The sequence below is a fragment of the Pinus tabuliformis genome, chromosome 1_2, assembly GCF_031772625.1.
Source record: "Pinus tabuliformis cultivar Carrire ecotype Pingquan chromosome 1_2, CPIR1, whole genome shotgun sequence".
Taxonomy (NCBI): domain Eukaryota; kingdom Viridiplantae; phylum Streptophyta; class Pinopsida; order Pinales; family Pinaceae; genus Pinus; species Pinus tabuliformis.
Genome location: NC_142298.1, coordinates 1339311886 through 1339333929, shown reverse-complemented (window position 1 = coordinate 1339333929; position 22044 = coordinate 1339311886).

Sequence of the window (22044 nt, the reverse complement as noted above, 5' to 3'; positions counted from 1 at the left end):
AATAATTAAAGATTGCAAACAAAAATATTAGAATTCACTTTGCTTTTATTTCTTTATTATAATACAATGATCTATAGTTTCCATCATCACATGCATCTTGGTTGGGTGTTATAGTGCAAGGATAACATCTCTGAAGTATAGACCTAATTAACTAGTTAACTAAACTAGTTAACTAGTCAACTAAACTAATATAATCTCATAGATAACTAGAGAATCAACATGTATAAGTGGGACTGAATTGATACCTAGAGAATCAACATGCATAAGTGGCAATGTATTGAAGTCAATTGACACCTAACTAGAGAATCACCATGCAATCATTAGTTGACTATTTCATTGGTCATGCATGACTCCACTTATAGTGAGGAGAAGTAAAATTCATGCATGCATGATTGCATTCCACTAGTCTTAGTAAAGTTCAACTAAGTATGACTAAATAGAGAAAATGCATAGAGATGTTAGACACCAATATCCCCCATACTTCAACTAAGGTGAAAAATTAAATAAATTGGGTCTCAACAATATGTAGCCATGTTAGGTACCTATTATACAATGCACCTAATAAGAAAAAAAATAAGAGGAAAGAGGGAAAACCTAATAAGGAACTCCCCCCCAATGCTACCGAGACAACTACTAGGAAGTTATTGTTGCCTTCACACCAAGAAGATCTTGTAATGCTGCAAATTGTTGTTTTGTGAAGAGCTTGGTGAAGATATCTGCAATTTGTTTGCTGGAGGAACAATGTTTCATATCAATTATACTATCGTGGATTATGCCTCGAATGAAGTGCATGTGAACTTCGATGTGTTTGGTACATTTTCATTGGACTAGATCTTTGCAAAACTTTAAAATACTCTAGTTGTCACACTAGATGACCATCGAGCAATGGAATTGTATGCCAAAATCTATGAGAAAGTGTTGCTACCAGATGACCTATGTGGTTGCATTCACTGCACCCCTATACTCAACCTCTGCTAAAGATAATGCAATTGTTGGTTTCTTTTTACTCAACCAATAGATAAGCTTTGATCCAAGACTAAAAACATATCCTAAAGTGGACTTGCTATCTATGCCATCACCTACCCAATGTGAATTGGTGTACCTAATGATATCTAATGAGCATCTTGTTGCATACTAGATACCATAATCTATGGTCCCCTTAACATACCAAATAATCATCTTGGCTGCTTTCCAATGGAGCTCATGCGACTCCTGCATGTACTTGGATACTGCTCCAATGACACAGGAGATGTTTGGCCATGGGTGAGTGAGCTGCAAAAGACTACCCACCAACTGTGATTTGAATTTGTGAAGGGAACGGAATCAAATACATATTTAAAACCAAAACACAAAGATATAATTAAACTTGACTTCAATTAATAAATGGAAAATGTTGAAATTGTATACATGCAGAATCAAAGCAAACTAGCTTGAACAATGGTAGGGTATCTTTGAGAAGAGGTGTGCTGGCTACATGCCTTCTTGATTTGTGTTATAATGAGGCTCGAAGGAATTTTTATCTTAAGGAAGAAATGAGAAACCCTAAACATCCAAAAACCTAACCCTAGGAGATGAAGCACCAAAAGCTTATATGCCCCTATGGGTTAAGTTGGAACATTAACTTCCTGGGGTCATAACTTTGGCATACAATCTATGTTTGGCATGCATGATAACGTGTTGTAAAGGTCTATTCGAGGAGTAAATTTTTTTACTACCAATGATAATCTATGATTTTCATTGTCTTGTTTCCCCAAAAAATTCCACAGGCCTCACAATGGCTCTCGAAGTTCATGACCTAAAAACTAGCAAAAATAGAAAAATGGAAAAATAGGAAAATTGTGATGTTAGCCAGTGGAATAGGTGGTTGTCCACCAATATATACCTACATCAAACTACCTATAAAGTGTACAATCTACGAACAATGGTATACTTCCTTTTTCTAGCTTAATTCTGGATAAGAAAAGTGTGGATGTTGATTTGCACTTAGTCATCTTGAATCTAGCAAGTAGATCCCATGCATATTTTGGCTGAGTCAATGTGATTCTTGAATTATACTGACTAATCTCAAGACCAAGAAATAAGTTGAGAAGTCCCATGTTAGTCATGGAGAGCTTGACATGGAGAGGAAAATTCACAACAATAATTGTTGAGGGTGAATTACCTGTGATAAGTAAAAACAAAATCTACATAAAATTTTACGAATTGCAATGAGTTAGGTTGCCTCAACATATAAAAATTTGGATCAAAATTACAACATTCGAAACCCTAGAAGATAAGGTAGGAGTCCATCTTTGTGTACCATGCATGAGGAGCCTATTTAAGGTCATACAAATAATCAAGACCACTTTAGTTTGCACACTAATGATGAGCCTTGAACATATACTATTGGTTGCTCCATATAGATCTCTTCATTAAGATCACCATAAGGAAATATTGTCTTCACATCCACTTGGTGAAGCTCCCACTTCTTTGCTGCTACAATTTCAAGAGCCATCCTAAAGGAATCCATTTTTTCCACTGATGCAAATGTCTCATCATAATCAATCCCTTGTATCTGCTAAAAACCTTTGGCTTCCATCTTGGATTTCTAATTGCTAATCATTCCATTTCCTGCTCTTTTGGTTTTTTAGATCCATTTACAAGGGACAAGTTTTGGAGCTGTTGGAAGTGGAATCAAATACCAATTGTAGTTTGAAATTAGAAAATTGTATTCCTCATTCATTGTTGCTTACCAATTGGGATTTCCTTTAACCTCTTCATAATTTTGAGGCCTAGGAGCTAACACCATGTAGCAGTGCATAGGTGTGCATGGTTATGTAGTTGTAAGTGCATGCAAAGCTTCGTTCACTTGAAATATTGTGATAGGATCATATAAGATATCACTGATGACATGCCACTTCTATGCTGAAGGTGGTAGGGAATATGAATCTTCCATGACTTGCTCATTAGGTTTGGAATTCTAATCTAAAGTGCATGAAGAATCATAATCTTGAACACCGACATCTAGAAGTGGCATAGGTTATGCAACAAGTTCACTAGATTTCTTATTCAATGGTTGAGTCTGTGAGTTGAGGCCCTGCCCAAGTCAGGAAGAGTTATCACAAGTGGTGGAGGGCCTTGAACTCGCATGGGCATATCAGGGAACTTGCATACACAAACGTAGGAAGACATTACAAGACTCCATTGTGGGACAAAGCAGCCCACCATGACGAAAATGAGGTTGAAGGCGTTGCTTGAGCATGCAATGAACTGTGTGAGGAGTGCCACATGTCAAATTCATATGGGAAGGACGAGGATGAAAATAGATGTCTCTAATTGGTTGAATCTGCCTAGCCAAACCCCGCATAAGAACACCTATAGGCGTAAATATCAAAATAAAATAATTGAATAGGAATAAATAGTTAAGAAAAAATGATAATTTTAATACAAAATTATTATTTCATCTTAAACAAATGTCTTAAATACCCTCTTCGTGTAGTAGTAACATTTGTGTTCCCATGGGGAAAGATGACACCTACACTAGAGGATGTAGACAAGATCATGGGTATCCCTATAGATGGTGCCATCATAGAGGCTGAGGTGTTTGACCGAGAATAATAGCTTTCGTGTGAATTGTAGGTAATCTATTGGCTCTCTCCACCCACAACAAATGATAGTTCTTCTCATTTTATAGCTTGCCTTGAAACCCTATGGTGACTAGGTCAAGACTTGAACAAGCCTCCAATGGAACACCATCTCTATGGAATTTGTGAAGTTTGAGCTTATCTAAGCTAAATTCCAAGCTTGTTATGTGATGAAGTTTGAGCCCATTCTGAGGGTAAAGTTCAAGCCTTACCTATGATAATATTCAAGCCCATTCAAAGATGAAATCAGAGTCTATTATGTGATGAAGACCAAGCTGTTTGGGACAGTAAAGAAGGCCTAAATTTGGCATTAGTACAAATTTATGTCAAGACTTTGATCAAGTTCATTGTCGACAGTTGAAAGAAAATTTTTGGACAAACTTTGGAGGGTTGGCTTGGTACTTGTTGGACACTTTTCTATCTCACATTAGGAGAGAGAAGAAAGTTATGTGTGTCTTGCATGTTATAGATTTGCATGCAACATCCTATTAAATGTTTCAACATGTTGTTTTGACACCCATAAAGTGTAGATTTCTTATTGTTACCGGAAAAGTGTCTACTCAGAACTGCTTATCCCATTAAGGTGTGACAGCTGCCTTAGAAACAAACAGAGTAAAGATACTTTCGTTTTTCCTTTATGAATTATAGGTAGAGAGGAACAAGAAGACCAACCTCTGTCTTACGCTAATCTCCTGATTTGATTCCTCTCTTCGTTGATAGTCTTTCGCTACTTGTTCCCTTGCACGCCCAGCTTCACAAAGTACCTGTAAGATCACAGTAGCATAGCAATATACAAAGACATGGATCTATAATAATAAAAAATCTAGGATCAGATGTAAATTGACCATACAAATGCAGCAAATATCAATGACACAAGAGTATGGAGGAAAACTAGAATAGCTTTTATTGATAAACAAGAAAGAGCCAAGAGGAGTTACAACCAGTGGTTCTGACCCAGCATCAACCTCTCAGCAAATAAGCCCCTCTTCAGCTCATACAAAGCTTAGATCACTCAACAATCTGATGTTTGTCTCAAGAAACCAACAACAATTCCTTACAATATGCAAAATTCCAGCCTCTAACCTCTTTGATCTCTGGGATGAGAGATCTATATATAGATATTTGCAGAGGTGTGAGTCAGCTCTGGGTTTTTGATTAGTGTCTTCTCTCTGATAGTTCTTGGTTCCACTTGGAGATCTCATTGATCTCTTACTCATCCTTGGGCGATTCTGAGAGGTAAGTGTCCCAGGAGAAGTTTCTGGAAGATTCCAAGATCATCCACCTCGCAAACTGTCTCTGCCACTTATCTTTTCTCATCCATCGCACCCCATAGAAGGGCTTTTTGAAATGCAATGCAATTCCTGTGTGTACAAGGTGCGATGCATCGCACCCTGGCCATGGAGCAAGTGAAATGATCCAGTTTTGACCAGTTCTGAGTAGCTTTTCATGGAGAACTTCTGGGAGAAGCTGTAATCAGTTGACCTTGTTCCTTTAGGAGTTGGAACAACACTTTTAAGGACTTAGGAGCCCTTGGTTTATGGACATTTTATGCTTGGGGTTGTAGTGCCCAAAAATGTCTATAACAGTTGCCCCCTAAAGCATGAGGTCGTTAATCTTTTGATGTCGGGTGAAATGCTTTATTATGAGGATCCGTAGTTCTTTCAAGCTGGGAGGAGACCTGTAATAAGATACAATACAATACATTATCTTCATAATATTTTCATGATCTAGCTGAGGCAGGCATTCCCATGCTCAGCTTTATAAATTCATTTTCATGTACATAGGACAGACAATCGTCTCAGTGTAGACTGATGATTTTGGTAGAGTCATCATCCCTTTGATTGGATGATTATCTGTGCAGCAATGATGTACATTTGATGTTTTTATTTTCCTGAATGTGTATCGCAGCCCGGATGGATGAAACTAGATCCGGGGTCTTCAATCTCGTTCGATCTTCACTCGAAGTACAAGTCTATCCATGTGAGAAATGTTCTGAAGTCGAATATGGAAAGACATCGCTTAATTACCAGCCAATGATGTAAGCTATTAACAAGTGCGAGAGGAATCACCGATAATGATAATGACCCTCAAGGTAATACAGTACAATTCACGTGGTGTGAATAAAGGACTTGGTGTCGAACACCACGCAAAATCTTTTGGTCGAAGGTCATTGATGTAAACCTATCGCTGGAAGTGAGAAACTTGCCATTGAGGCATGCAAGCTTCAAAGTACTGAATGGGGTGTTCCTAGATCAACTTCTTGGATAATGAGCTGATGTTGACAAGAAGCGATCCGTCATAGGAGGGCCTTAATGAATCCCACATCAATGACACAGAATGGAGCAAATTATTTTAATGGAGGTGAAAACGATCTGGTGATATAAGGTTCAGGGTGGCGGTCATGAAAGAGTGGAGTATAAATGTATTGTAGTGGGTGAGACACAGGTGAATTCTCTGAATGACTTCTCTTGAACATATCGGCGACAATGACGTGATGGATTGGTAGCATTAACCCCAAATGTGGATGGTATGATGGGACCATGGTGATGTGACTGGTGAATGAAACAACCCAACCCAACTTGGATGCGGAGTGAAAGTGTCATGTTCAAGAGTGACTTGCTACCAACAAAGTTTCTTCAAGTTTTCTTCCCAATTTTCCCCAGTCATTGCTGACCAGTACCTCTTTATTTTTTTCAATCTTGAGGAGGATAACATATGCTTGTTCTATACTTTGCCCTTCGGGCAAACCCATCGCTATGTTTTAACGAGCCTAGCGATAGTGAAACTCGTTCTCGTCTATAGACAAGTTTGTCACTATTAAAATTTTAACGAGTTTAACAACAAAGATAACTCGGTCCTTTTCAATTTTAGAGAGTCTGAAAAGGAACGTAAAGGTAACTCCAAAATTCCTTTTTCGTCATCCAATCCCTTAAGTCCGAAAAAGTATAAAACAATACAGAAGGGATGAATTTTCGATACTTTTAACGAGCCGAACAAAACAAGCGCTCGATCTTTTTGTGTAATAATCCCTCAGGTCCAAAAAGATTAAAATTTATAGGAGAGATAGCACTTCCGGTCCCTTTAACGAGCTGGAGAGGCCAATGGCTCGGCAATCTTTTCATATTTTACGAGTCAGTTGAAAAGAGCTTAAAGGAGACTCATCTTTTGAGGAACGAGTGATAAAATGGGTAGAAACTGATTCCAGGTAAGGTTTGGAATTTTCCAATCACGGCAGTGTTACAAGGATGGCTAGTGAGATCACTCTTCGCAGCTGTTCCTCAAAATGGGTAAACAATCAAATGGAGGTGAATGATCGGCCAATGCAAAAGTGGAGGTGACAATGCAAACACGACCAAGGCTTTTATGGCTAAAGTACTACATTCACGATGGTTATTTATCGGGGAATAGTTCATTTTTTAATGAGCTTAAACGCGGGGGGAAACATTTGCTCATGGCTTATGTTTATTTTTTAACGAGCTTGAACTATGCGCTAAAACTGCTCGATGCATATTTATTTTTTAACGAGCTTGAACCTTGCGGTAACACTGCTCGATTAATCCAGTCGTATAATAAGAATGTCCCATATAAAAACGACAATTTTTAGAGTTTTGCCCCACATCCTTTCTTTATGCAAGTTAGGAAACGACCAATCCAAAAAACAGATAAATGATCGCTCTTTGCTTGCACTCCAAAAGGTTTGCATGCCCCCAGGTATAAAACAGAGTTTCAAGGTTACCCCTTCTTTCTTCCGTTAAAACATTTGTTTTACCGAGAGAGGTCTACCTCTTACAGGTTACCAAAGATTGTTTTATTTATGGCGTAAACAAAACACTTCTTCGGCGATGTCTACCGAAATAGACAAAGGTGAGTGGAGGAGGCTACTTCACTCACGTAACTTTGACAAGAGAATCTTGTTCCAGAATAACCCCCTCTTCCAATCACGGACGCAAGTACAGAATAGTCATATTCTCTCACGGAAACCTACCCTATACCTGAAGTTTTCCTGCCGAAGCAGGCCAGGGTGCATGCCCCCTGGGTTTCAGTCATGTCCCCCGAATCACTTGCGCTCATCAGGCGGGCGGACTGGAGATTGAGACATTTCTTGCATGAAAAGACCATTCAGGGATGGTATATGACTATTTGCTATGTGTGAACCGGGGAATGAAAGTTGGTCTACGAGCTTGACCACTCTTCCTTCGTGCGGAAAACACATTACTCTAAAGACTGAGGAGACAATCGCTCCCATGCAATAAATATAGTCTCATCCAAGGAGTAGATTATAATCCAGGGGTCCTTGAACTACCATTACGTTCATGTGAACAGTTTTTCCTCTCAATGTTATGGGCACATTGGGAAGGATCCCTAATCGTCGACTGGTTCCTTTGTCAAAGCCTGTTAGATTTCTCATCTCAAGCAAAAGTGATGGCGAACCAAGTGCTTTCCAAGCAGTCGAGGAAAGGATACTCACAGAAGCCCCTTCATCTATGATGGTACCAGCCATAACCATTCTATATATTTGAACAATGATTCGGAATGGTACACTATCTGGTAAACGGGGTCTGCCTAGTTGATTCCAGTCGAAGGAGACAACTAGGTTGCTTGGAGGTGGGACCGAATAGAAGGCCGGGTACGACTCTGACGAACTTCCTTCATGCGGTAAAGTAACGGGTAAATTGCCCCCATGTTCATTGGAGTCTGTGCTTATGAAAAGAATTTGGACAGTGTCATCCTTGTTCTCTTCGGTGACTGTATCATCTGAAGATGGAACCTCTGAAGGAAAGACCGGGTCAACTGCCACCTCGACCTTTTGAATTTAGTCTGGTATGGGTTCAGATGGTTTGTCTTCAATGATAGATGCTTCAGCCGACCACCTGAGCGGGCCAGCCGGATTTTCAACTAGTGACGGACTCGGCAAGAGTTTTTTATATCCAGGAGGAAGTCGTAACGGTGAAACCGGACGATCGTCCAAAACTCTTTTAGCCTCGTCTAAGAAGGGACAATGGTGGATGACATGATCTCCTTCGCACAGTTTACAAGGAAATCTATATTGTCCTTTTTGTCCTGGGGCTTCACTTTCACTAGTTGACGGTGTGTTTTCAACATGATCATCAGAGGTTGACGACACCGGGTTGTGCAAACGAGGAGACCAGTCCCTTAAGATCTGAGGGATGCAAGGACAATCTCTATGATAGTGGTCTCCTTTGCAAATGACACATGGCGATTTAGGCCTCGTCGGTGCAGTGTGTGGATTTTCGCTAGACGCCGTTCGTTTGCCCCCATTCGCTTTTGGCTCCTTCTTCTTCTTCTCTTTCTTCTTCTTTTCCTTCTTCTTCTCGGGTACTTGACTTTTGGCTTTACCAGCCCCATCAAGCGAAGAGGAAGGAGGAGAGGAAGAATTAGAGGAAGTAGAAGGTTGGTGGGTAACTCTGGACTCGTCTAGTTGCTGATTCGATTGTTCAGGAATTGTGGTGTTCTGAACGACAGAGGTTGAGAAGAGCCATACAGGCAAGCCGATTGTCAGTCCTGGAAGCGACAATGTGGCCATATGGGGTGCACCAACATCTCCCCAAGAGGAGAAGGGACTAGGATTTCCTCCAAGGGGAATTCCTTGGTTGGTGGATTCCATTTTCTCAACCCAAGATCAACGTAGGAAAGGGGTAATGAATATTCCGTTTAAAATAAATTTTAGATGCTTTGACACAACTTGTTTTTTCAATTTTTAAGAGTCAAGAAAAAACAAAAGATGACTCTAGTCTCCTTCGATTTTTAATGAGCCCAAAGTGACAAGTGCTCAGATGGACCTTTTCTGTTAAAGAGTCTGAAAAGGAACGAAAGGGACTGCTCTGGAAATCTAGGTAGAGGGATTACCAAACCAATCGCAAAACTGCAGAATACTTTTTACGGTACGACAGTCAATCTTCCCGAATGCTGTGTTCAGTGCATTGCGATCGATAGGGCGGTAGACATGGCTTCCTATGGATAAAGGATTAAGCCTATTGGGGTCTCCCAAAATATACTCGACGGTACGTGGGAGCACAAGTCCGTACTGGCACTTATCGTCTCAAAGTGGAGGAATCACCCAACCATCAGTGAGAACAATAGTTACCAGGCTTTACGACGCCGGAATACGTCTCTAGCCTAGACTTCTAAATGTTGTGCGTTAAGTTCCAAAGCGTTGTTAGATTCATTGAATTTATTTTATAGTTGATCTTGTTTATGAAGTTTGCCTTTTAGATTCACCGCGAGATGTAGATGTAATTCCTAAAATGCAATCTAAGATGATAAACAATCTTTCTATCTTCTTTGTGCAATGAAAATCCTAGCTACTAAGGAAAGAAAGACAAAATCTTTTCACAAAGAGCAAAGAGCACACTCTAAATGCACTTTCCTAAATCAAACCAATCAAACTGTCTATATGCAAATGCACATGCATGTATTTGTTTTCGACTTTCTTAGTATATGAATGATAAAAAGAAAGTTGATGCACAAATCTGAATTTCTTTTCAAGCGACAAATATCAACAAGTTTCTTTTCGAAATAAAAAATGGAGACGATCACAACACCTAAAGATTTTGAAATGAATACTTGTTCTTGACACTAGAAAATTACAAATTCAGACCAAAAAAAATAGTAACAGGATAATCGACCATCAACAGCAATCAAACTCTTTCCTATGATTGAAATCGACACTTGCGACAGTTTCAAATCAAAGGACGACAGTATGATTACGCTACTTTTGCAAAGGAGAACTGAAAATGACTCAACAAACACACAAAAACATTTACAGTTCTTTTGTACAAAGGAGGCAGAATAACAGCAAGGAAAAGGGGTTTCAGACAGACATATACTGATCATAGGCAGCAAAATTCAGGAATAGAACTGGAAAGAATGGATCACAGAAACCAAAACTGCACAAAGCCTAGTCTGATCAGCGCACCTGTAACACAGGGAATTTGAAATGAAGCGCACCTTCTCCACTCGGGAAGTGCGCTGAAGTTCAGATTCTCTGAACAGTACCTGCGCTGGGCCAGAAACGAGACTCTTTTTGGGTTTCGGGTCACAGTTTGCAGTTCAGTTCATGGGTTTTGGCCGAGCAGAAGGTAATCAGTAACTCAACAATCAGGGGTAGATCTAAGGAGGATCTAAGAGCTATCACAAGGGCAATCAGAGAGTTTGTGAATCAGTTGTTTAAATCATAAACAGATCTCGTAGATGGACTGAAGTAGCATTTATCTACTTTGCATTTGCTATGGAAAATGCAGTTCGAATGCTACCTGTAAGTTTATGAAATAGACAACAAGGAATGATAAACAAACAAACTAATTCGTCCCCAGCGGAGTCGCCATTTTGTTACAGGGAAAAGTGTCTACTCAGAACTGCTTATCCCACTAAGGTGTGACAGCTGCCTTAGAAACAAACAGAGTAAAGCTACTTTCATTTTTCCTTTATGAATTATAGATAGAGAGGAACAAGAAGACCAACCTCTATCTTGCGCTAATCTCTTGATTTGATTCCTCTCTTCGTTGATAGTCTTTCGCTACTTGTTCCCTTGCACGCCCAGCTTCACAAAGTACATGTAAGATCACAGTAGCATAGCACTATACAAAGACATGGATCTATAATCATAAACAATCTAGGATCAGATGTAAATTGACCATACAAATGCAACAAATATCAATGACACAAGAGTATGGAGGAAAATTAGAATAGCTTTTATTGATAAACAAGAAAGAGCCAAGAGGAGTTACAACCAGTTGTTCTGACCCAGCATCAACCTCTCAGCAAAGAAGCCCCTCTTCACCTCATACAAAGCTTAGATCACCCAACAATCTGATGTTTGTCTCAAGAAACCAACAACAATTCCTTACAATATGCAAAATTCCAGCCTCTAACCTCTTTGATCTCTGGGATAAGAGATCTATATATAGATATTTGCAGAGGTGTGAGTCAGCTCTGGGTTTTTGATTAGTTTCTTCTCTCTGATAGTTATTGGTTCCACTTGGAGATCTCATTGATCTCTTACTCATCCTTGGGCGATTCTGAGAGGCAAGTGTCCCAGGAGAAGTTTATGGAAGATTCCAAGATCATCCACCTCGCAAACTGTCTCTGCCACTTGTCTTTTCTCGTCCATCGCACCCCATAGAAGGGATTTTTGAAATGCAATGCACTTCCCGTGTGTACAAGGTGCGATGCATCGCACCCTGGCCATGGAGCAAGTGAAATGATCCAGTTTTGACCAGTTCTGAGTAGCTTTTCATGGAGAACTTCTGGGAGAAGCTGTAATCAGTTGACCTTGTTCCTTTAGGGGTTGGAACAACACTTTTAGGGACTTAGGAGCCCTTGGTTTATGGACATTTTATGCTTGGGGTTGTAGTGCCCAAAAATGTCTATAACACTTATCCTTCTCTTGGGAAGGGTATGATGTCTTACATCCTTATAAGTATAGATATTTTCATTAGAATGTGGCCAAGAAAATGGAATGATATTCTACTTTTTAGAAGTCCTTTTGTTCCATCTTCTACTTTGTAGAAGTCCGTTTTCCCAAGCGAGTTGGAATCATTAGCATTGTAGAAGTTCCAAACTTTAGTGATTTCATATTTGACTAGTATTCTTTACAAATTATTGATGCCAGTGTAGATTTTTAGTTGTCGATTCAACAGCTTATGTGATATGCTAAAACATAAGACAAGAATCTACTCTACTCTTCAGCAAAAACCAAAATTGATCGATGAAAAAAATAAGCATAAAAGAAAGAATATCAATCGCACATAACACAATATTTATCTGGGGAAAGAAACTGCTAAAATCCCTGACTATCTATATTGCATTAACCAGAATATCTGAGAATAAATACATTGCTTGTTCAACCCCAAACAATTCCTGCACTAGTACAATCTATCTCTTTGCCTCACAATCCAACTGAAGCCAACACTTAGCCAAATATGTTGCCTACCAAATCCCTACTTCCTTGCGCAATTCCTAAGAGAATTAGCCCATATTTAATTGGTAAATCCACTCTCCATAGCTGCACAATCCATCCATAGGCCCTCAACTGATTGCATGCACCATCTTTACAACTCGGAAAATTATACAACCGATATTACATTGTCCATGAACTCTAATCTCAACTTACATTCATGATTTATTTATGAGTGAATCTTTAGTTAACTGGTGTGGCACTGAGGGTGCACTGGTGCACTTCCCCACTACTAGACCTCCTACTAGTTCCTCCAACAGTTAGAACTAGTTTAACTGATTATAACTTAGTTAGACTGAGTTATCTAATTACAACTCAAAAGAACTCAACCTGGGCCCCTAAAATTTAGGGATCAGTCTACATGATTCTAGATAGACTTCCAACTCGAATTTCCTAAGTCAACTAAGTCAATTTAACTTAGTTAACTATTACAAGTTGTTATGAGAATAGAATTTTGATTTAATTCACAATTTAATGCAAGGACAAATTAAATTGGAATTTCTTGTTGTTATTTTTAAGAGTCGGGATTATCACTTATTGATCCTTGGACCTCTTCACCTAGTATTATGAAAATGTACTCATTTATCAACCTCACCATTATTGAAAGTGAAATTTGACATCACTCCTTTTCATCTTTTTCATGCAAATTTCACTAGATTCCAAGAGAGGTGTCTATAAAAGGATGACAAGGATGAGATAAGGATTTCTTCATGTTCGAAACACCCAATTATGTTCATAACATTAGTTTTTCAATAAAATTTGATTCCATATTGCTTCACATGGGTTCATATGACAACCCAATAGATGGAAAATGCTCATTCTAATTAAGGGAATTGTATGAACTTGATCCATAATTTTTCTTTGAAATGTAATTGTCCTATTTGAGAAGAAGCCTTGACCACTCTAATGCTCATTCTAGTTAAGGGAATTGTATGGACTTTATCCATATAAAAAAATTGAAATGTAATTGTCCCATTTGAGAAGAAGCGTTGACCACTCTACCTTAGAATTGCTTCTCATATAGGTGTCATTCCTGCTAATGGAATTCCTAACTAGTTGAAACTTGCATTGCTTCCAGTAGAAATTATCACTCTTTGTGCATTGTAACTTAGATATTTTTTACTTAATTATCCTCCTTATTAAATCACTTCATCTATCCAGGTTGCATATCGATTAATGAACAATGTAACACGTGCAATTTTAGATTTTACATGTGTCCCATTTCCAAACCTTATGAAGTCAATTGGAGCTAACGAAGAAAATCACATGGAATTTTTTAGAATTTGGAATATTACCAAGGATATATTTTGTATGCATGAAACCACATGACCTCAGTTTGATCTTTGAGAAATAATTGGATCCAACATGGATGGCATTTGCCTTGAAATTTGACACAAAAGCATTGTTTTGAATGCTCACTTCAAATCCAGAAGATTTGTAGAAGCATTTTTGTGGACTTATATTGTATCAAGCTTTGAATTTAGATCTTGCTATAGTTCACATTCATTTCCCTAGTTTGCTCACTTATTTTGGTTCTCTAATAGAATGGAAAAAGTTTATGGGATTGTCAATTTTGGTCAATTACGATAACATTCTAATAAACAAGATAAAAAAAATTATGGCATGCTAGATTTGGACATCTGAACTATGACAACCTTTGTTTTCTAAAGAAAAACGCTACTATTAGTTTGTGAACTATTCCTAGGAAACTTAAGAAATGTGATGCTTGTATCTTAGGAAAGCACAACAAACAATCATTTCATGATTCTCATTCCAGAGCACATAGAAATCTTGAACTCATTCATTCTAATTTGTGTGGCCCTATTCGTTCCTTCTACAAATGGAAATAAATATATGATGACATGTATTGACGACTACACCAGAACGTGCTGTATTTTTTTTATTGAATAACAAATATGAAGCATTTGAAACATTTGAAACATTTAAGAACTTTTATGCATGGATTGAAAATGATGCACAATGTCATATTAGCTCTATTCACACTGATAATGGAAAAGAATATACTTAAAATGAAATTGAAAACACTAGCATGGGATCAAACATCAAACAATTGTGCCTTATAATCCCCAACAGAATGGAGTAGCTGAAAGAATGAATAGGAAAATCTTAAATATGGTATGTTCAATGATGTTTTTCAAGAATGTTAAGCCATTGTTTTTGGTTGATGCAGTTCTATTTGCTGTGTATATAAAGAACAAGTGTCCATCTCATGCTATCATAAACAAGACTCCTTATGAAATGTGGTATGGTCACATTCCTTCAGTTAGGCATCTCAATGTTTTTGGTTCCACCTATTATGCCTTCATACCTAAGGAATAGAGAAACAACCTTAGTGTAATGAGTCACAAATGTATCTTCTTGGGGTACTCAAATCCCTCCAAAGCATACCGTCCCTATGATTAAATGAATAAGATGTGATGTTTCTTAAATCTTCCAAGACTGACAATGTTGTTGAGTGGAAACTTGATTACTTGCATTGATTCAGACATGCAAAGTCTTTTCAAGACTTTGATAATGAGATTTGACATCTTGAAGGGGATATCCTTATACTAGATCAATCTATGGAATCTCCTTCTGAAGCTCTCTCTCCCCCACATGAAGCACCATCCATTGATCAAGATGACACTTTGAGTGATGTGATTGACAGAATTGGGAGGCTAAATCTTGATTCAACCCTATCTCAATCAATTGAGCAGTCTGGGTGATCTCAAAAAGGTCCTCCAAAATGGCCGACAAAGACACTTGAAAGCGTTCTTCCTGATGAGGTTGGAAAGACAAGAACAAGAAGCTCAAATAGGCAGAATGGAGGTGATGTAGACAATCCTGATTCACCTATTGATATGGACTTTTCTTACGATTGTGAACTAAATTTTTCTACAGATTTTGAACCAACTTCCTTCAAAGAAGTGGCTTCTCATGATGAATGGAAAGAAGCGATGTAGAAAAAATATGATGCTTTGATAAAGAATGGCACTTGGAAGTTGGTTGATCCTCCATTGGGGACCAAACCAATAGGTTAGAAGTGGGTCTTCAAGAAAAAGTATAAACTAGATGGCTCACTTGGCAAGCATAAAGCCAGGCTTCTGGCAAAATGTTTTGCACATCTGGACAAATAAGCCAAGCTTTTGGAAAATGGGCTACCATCCAGATGCTCTTTGCCTTAGCATATCAGAACAGTTGGAAAATCAATCAAATGGGTATAAAAATTTCTTTCTTGAATGGAGATCTGAAAGAGAATGTTTTTATGTCCCAACCAAAAGGATTTTTTGTGAAGGGTCTGGAATACAAAGTATGCAAGCTTGTAAAATCCTTGTATGGCCTCAATTAAGCACCACAAGCCTGGTATGAGAAGTTGACTGAGCATATTTTGAAGGAAACTTAAGGCTTTGGACTCAAGTATACACAAGTGGGTAACTTCAACTTGATTGGATACTCTAATTCAGACTTTGACGAAGATAAAGAAACCAGAGTATGTACTTTAGGTTATGTTATGAGCCTTGGATCAAGACTTGTCTCCTGGAGGTCATGCAAATAGTTAGTTCCATCAGATTCCATAACTGAGGTAGAATATGTGGTAGAAACTGAAGCAACAAATGAAATTTTGCGGCTCGGGAAAATTCTGGAAGATTTGTAGGAGAAACAAGTACATTCAAATCCTCTTTTGATTGAAAACACTTTTGTAATCAAGTTGGCCAAGAACCAAAAGTTCTATGATTGAATGAAGCACATCAATACAAGATACCATCTGATTCGACATCATGTTGAGGCCAAAAAAATCCACCTATGACTTTGTTCCACAAATGAGCAGATTGTAGACATCTTCACCAAAGCGCTTGGAAGGGAAAAATTTGAAAGATTGAGAATGATGCTTGGACTCACCAACTTCCCTTCAAATTGAGGGGGGAATATTGACACCTAATCTTTCGGATTAGGAAAACTTATGTAAATATTGTAAATAGCAAAAAATAAATGAAGTTATAAGATGAAGAGACATTGGGAGATGAAACACAATAGTATCCCACTCGTTGTATATATTCATATTCTCTCTTAATGGAAAACACAATTTGATTTGGATTTACAAACCTATCATAATAGGAAAGACACTTAGAATAATTATATTAGGTAAATGAGAGCAATAAACATTAGATGGAATGATAACAAGCACAATCCTTAAACATTTCTTATCCTTTTTATGGCATGAAAAGCATCAAGGGGCTTGTACAAGATGATTAAACACGTCTAGTTCTAAGACAAGGGTAATGTGTAGCACATGGGATGAATGGATAAGGGTAGCAAGAAAGCATGTGGAGAGGCACCCATTAGAATGAGTTGAATCAACTAGAGTGGACATGGCAGGATAGTGCATGAGTTAGGAGAGCACAAAGGAGCACAAATGACTAGTAAGATAGATTGGCGAAAACTATCATTTGGGAAACATATGTAATATAGAACATTGACCCATTCAAAATGGAATGATGCAACCTTCTTCAATTTGGAACAATTTCTTGTAAATGTGACAAGAGATTTGGCTAAGGCAACAAGCATTTGACCAAGTACCATTTGGATTATATGTGCTAAAGTGAGATGAAGAGCTGGTGGAGTTTGAGGGGCAATGCGTAAGTTTATATGGGTTTGGGTAGTGTGAAAGCACCCAATGTCTATCATGATTGGGTGGGTTATTGCACAAGTGATGACACAATTTTATTACATGACAAAGTGTAGGGAGATAAGTTCTTGTTAGTGAGAGGAAAAGATAAGCATGCAAACACAAGACAAATAAATACACAAGCTTCTTCTTGAATAAAGACTTTCTATTCATTAATTATTCTCTCATATACATCCACTGAGCTATGACTATTCTCTCTTTTTGCTTCACATTCCAATGGCTCAACTGCAGGTATATAAACACCAAACTTTTTAAATATGGAATCATGCAAATTCTAACTTTCCTTTCCTCATGCAAACTAAGACTTCATGCTTTAACTAAAACTTTCTAACTTTCCTTTAACTTAACTCAACAATTTTCTTTTTCTTGCATCAAATTTTCTAGACAAAGCATTAACCTTCTAACTTTGGCTCCCTTGACTTATAATATAAAACTGAAATTTCTTTCCTTAATTTAACTCTACCCTTTATGCATTGCATGCATATGGTAGTAATTAGTATTTCTGAAACTCGCCCTTAATTATGACAATATAACTCAACCTTAACTTAATCATGACTCAATTATGCATGCTACACTTGCAATAAAAAAGTGACTCAAAAAATGTTTTACAATGCAGTTTTTTCTTTTTCATTACTTCCATATTATCTACCCTTAAAACTGCTTCATTTTTAGTTGCGCTTTCTTGACGTAAGCTCCATATTTCTTCACTTGCTACTATTGCAATTTTTCATTGACTTATTTTATATTTGTTCTAAAAACAATTTAGGCTTTAATAGCCTATCTTCTTGTTGGTGGGCTAGAATGTACCACCAATAACTAGGGACTCTCCCCAGTGTGAAGTCCCAATTAGACCTCACACCATTTGGTATAGGAGCCCCATCCAGTATGTGGGCCCGGATGCCAACATGAAATTTTCCACTATTGGTTGTCAAACGAGAAGGTGTCAGAGTGGGGCCAAGAATGAAATGCACAGATAGTGAAACAAAATCAGGCCAAGATTGTCAAACCACAGAAAGAGGCACAAACAAGTCTCAGCATCAATAATAAAGGGTGTGCCATGAGAGGGATTGGTGAGCCAAAACCCAATCAGACACACATGAATAAGAACATTCCAGAATTTAATTGCAAAATAGTTCATAATAGATCACTGACATGGCGAGAAATAAGTAAACACAAATTCCATTGAAAAACGTACATGCAACAACTATGAACTAGTCCATAACATATTATGTATATGAGAGCACACATACAAAAATAGTGAAAATATCAACAACCAATCCAAACACCATGAGTAAGCATGAGAATTAGTGTCAAACATGAAGAACATATTATTAATGCTATTACAATTTTGAGTACATATGTTGTAGTTGGTTAAAACCTAATAGTTGAACATGGGATGCTCATATCATTTCCCAATTCAAAACCCTAGCCTCACTGCAGCTCAGTCTATTAGCTACCAAGAGTTTAGTACCTCTAGCTCTCAAGCACCAATCAACTATCTAAGCCTAGCCTCAACTCAAGTGCTAAAATTGCACTTTCAAAGAGGCATAAAGGCACATTCATAGACCTACCCTGACCCTTGACCTCCCCTCACGACTCTTGAACTTCCTTACTGCTCTCATAAGCCTATCGTATAGTACATGTTGAATTGATCCCAAAATAACCGCTAACATCATGATGATAACATTTTCACACTGATAGAAGAGAGAATGTGAGAAGAAAAGAGAAGTTTTGAGAAACCCTAGGGTTGGTTCTTATTGCCAACATTGTTGTGAAACCATGAAGACCTGCATGAATGGTTTAAATTCTTGCTGTCGTTCCTCTCTTGCATCCAGTCATCTTATGCCTCCAGGTTTTAGAAGTCTGAATGGTTCCAATTTCAATCTCGTTGAAACCCTGATTGCGTAATTTTGGCGGAAACCCTAGCTCCCTTTTCTAGGTCAACATTCTTGCTTTTCCCTGCAATCTGCCATTGAGATTGACATAATGTCCAAGTAGCCACACATATCCAGTTGCTTGTTAATCAGAACCCTAATTGTGTAATCTATGAGAAGTCTTGGCTTCTTCACATAGATCAGAATTCTTGTCCCCTCCCTTTGCCTGCAGGAAAATAACATTGTTCAAACATATTTATAACAAATAATGATACTAGAATTACAATCAATTGATTGAAAGAAAAACATTAAAACAAATGATTTTAGTTTAGACCTCTATGTGGTCAGTTTTTATGCCATAGTGTTATAATGCATGTACAACCTCTGTAGGATCTATGGTCTGATTCAAAATGTTCTTTATCAACTAGTGTGAAATATCTAAGGCTTTTCCACCATCCATATACATGAGAAAGGGAATTTTCGACAATGCCTCTTTGGTTTAGAATCCCATACCTTTGTAATGGCTACAAGTGTTTTCACATTACGATGTGCACCAATAAGTGAGCTTTAGGTACCATTTTCTTGGCGAGTGCTTCTTTTCTCAAGTCTCTTGCCTCATTGGTTGTAATGTAAGGCTTTGACTAATTCTGACATTTTATTTATGAGGTGTCTTTTGAGGATTTCCAACTTATTCACCAATGCATACCATAAGATAATTAATTAAGGATATCATGGAAATTACAATCGTCCTTAGGTTCAACCTCATGAATGGAGGTTGTCCTGCAAAAATATGACCAAGCTACTTCTATGCAGGACTAGCTTGCGTTCATCCAGCGAGATAATGATAAAACATCCATGGTTGTGTGAGAAGCCTTTCATTTGTCTTCAACTGAATATATCAATAACCAATACAAACACCATGAGTAAGCATGGGAATCAGTGTCGAACATGAAGAGCATATTATTAATGCTATTACAACTTTGAGTACATATGTTGCAGTTGGTTAAGACCTAATAGTTGAACATGGGCTGCTCATATCATTGCCCAATTCAAAACCCTAGCCTCACTGCAGCTCAGTCTATTAGCTACCAAGAGTTTAGTACCTCTAGCTCTCAAGCACCAATCAACTATCTAAGCCTAGCCTCAACTCAAGTGCTAAAATTTCACTTTCAATGAGGCATAAAGGCACATTCATAGAGATGGTGTGATTTTTCACCTACCATGACCCTTGACCTCCCCTCACGACTCTTGAACTTCCTTACTGCTCTCATAAGCCTACCGTATAGTACATGTTGAATTGATCCCAAAATAACCACTAACATCATGATGATAACATTTTCACACTGATAGAAGAGAGAATGTGAGAAGAAAAGTAAAGTTTTGAGAAACCCTAGGGTTGGTTCTTATTGCCAACATTGTTGTGAAACCATGAAGACCTGCATGAATGGTTGAAATTCTTGCTGTCATTCCTCTCTTGCATCTAGTCATCTTATGCCTCCAGGTTTTAGAAGTCTGAATGGTTCCAATTTCAATCTCGTTGAAACCCTGATTGCGTAATTTTGGCGGAAACCCTAGCTCCCTTTTCTAGGTCAACATTCTTGCTTTTCCCTGCAATCTGCCATTGAGATTGACATAATGTCTAAGTAACCACACATATCCAGTTGCTTGTTAATCAGAACCCTAATTGTGTAATCTATGAGAAGTCTTGGCGTCTTCACATAGATCAAAATTCTTGTCCCCTCCCTTTGCCTGCAGGAAAATAACATTGGTCAAACATATTTATAACAAATAATGATACTAGAATTATAATCAATTGATTGAAAGAAAAACATTAAAACAAATGATTTTAGTTTAGACCCCTATGTGGTCAGTTTTTATGCCATAGTGTTATAATGCATGTACAACCTCTGTAGGATCTATGGTCTGATTCAAAATGTTCTTTATCAACTAGTGTGAAATATCTAAGGCTTTTCCACCATCCATATACATGAGAAAGGGAATTTTGGACAATGCCTCTTTGGTTTAGAATCCCATACCTTTTGTAATGGCTACAAGTTTTTTCCCATTACGATGTGCACCAATAAGTGAGCTTTAGGTACCATTTTCTTGGCGAGTGCTTCTGTTCTCAAGTCTCTTGCCTCATTGGTTGTAATGCAAGGCTTTGACTAATTGTTACATTTTATTTATGAGGTGTCTTTTGAGGATTTCCAACTTATTCACTAATGCATACCATAAGATAATTAATTAAGGATATCATGGAAATTACAATCGTCCTTAGGGTCAACCTCATGAATGGAGGTTGTCCTGCAAAAATATGACCAAGCTACTTGTATGCAAGACTAGCTTGCGTTCATCCAGCGAGATAATGATAAAACATCCATGGTTGTGTGAGAAGCCTTTCATTTGTATTCAACTAAATATGCAGCTCGACTCAAGTTTTATTTTGCAAGTAACATCTTCATTTCATTTTTTCATGGGAATTGACTCCATACTAGTACTCGAAACCCCTACCATGCACTCTAATGAGTTTCTTACAATGTTGTTTCACGCTAGTTTCATTAGGTATATTCTTCTATCTATTATCCTGCCACTGCTTTGCATCCTTCTGGGACTTCATAGAATTGTCCAATGGGATGACAAAGAACATAAGAATATATAACCACGGGAGATAACTCATTCGATCCTACCTCATCACTTGATTGAGAAACAAAATTCAAAGGGAATTGGGCAGGTTGCATTGACTATGGGTCACAAATGTGGCCTTGAATGAAAGTCGCACACCACTTGGGGTCGTAGGTCGCATTTTCTCCCGAGAACAGTTCTATGACCTAGCAACCTCTGGAGGAGTTGCACAGTCACAAAGGAGGCCAGGTCACATTTTCT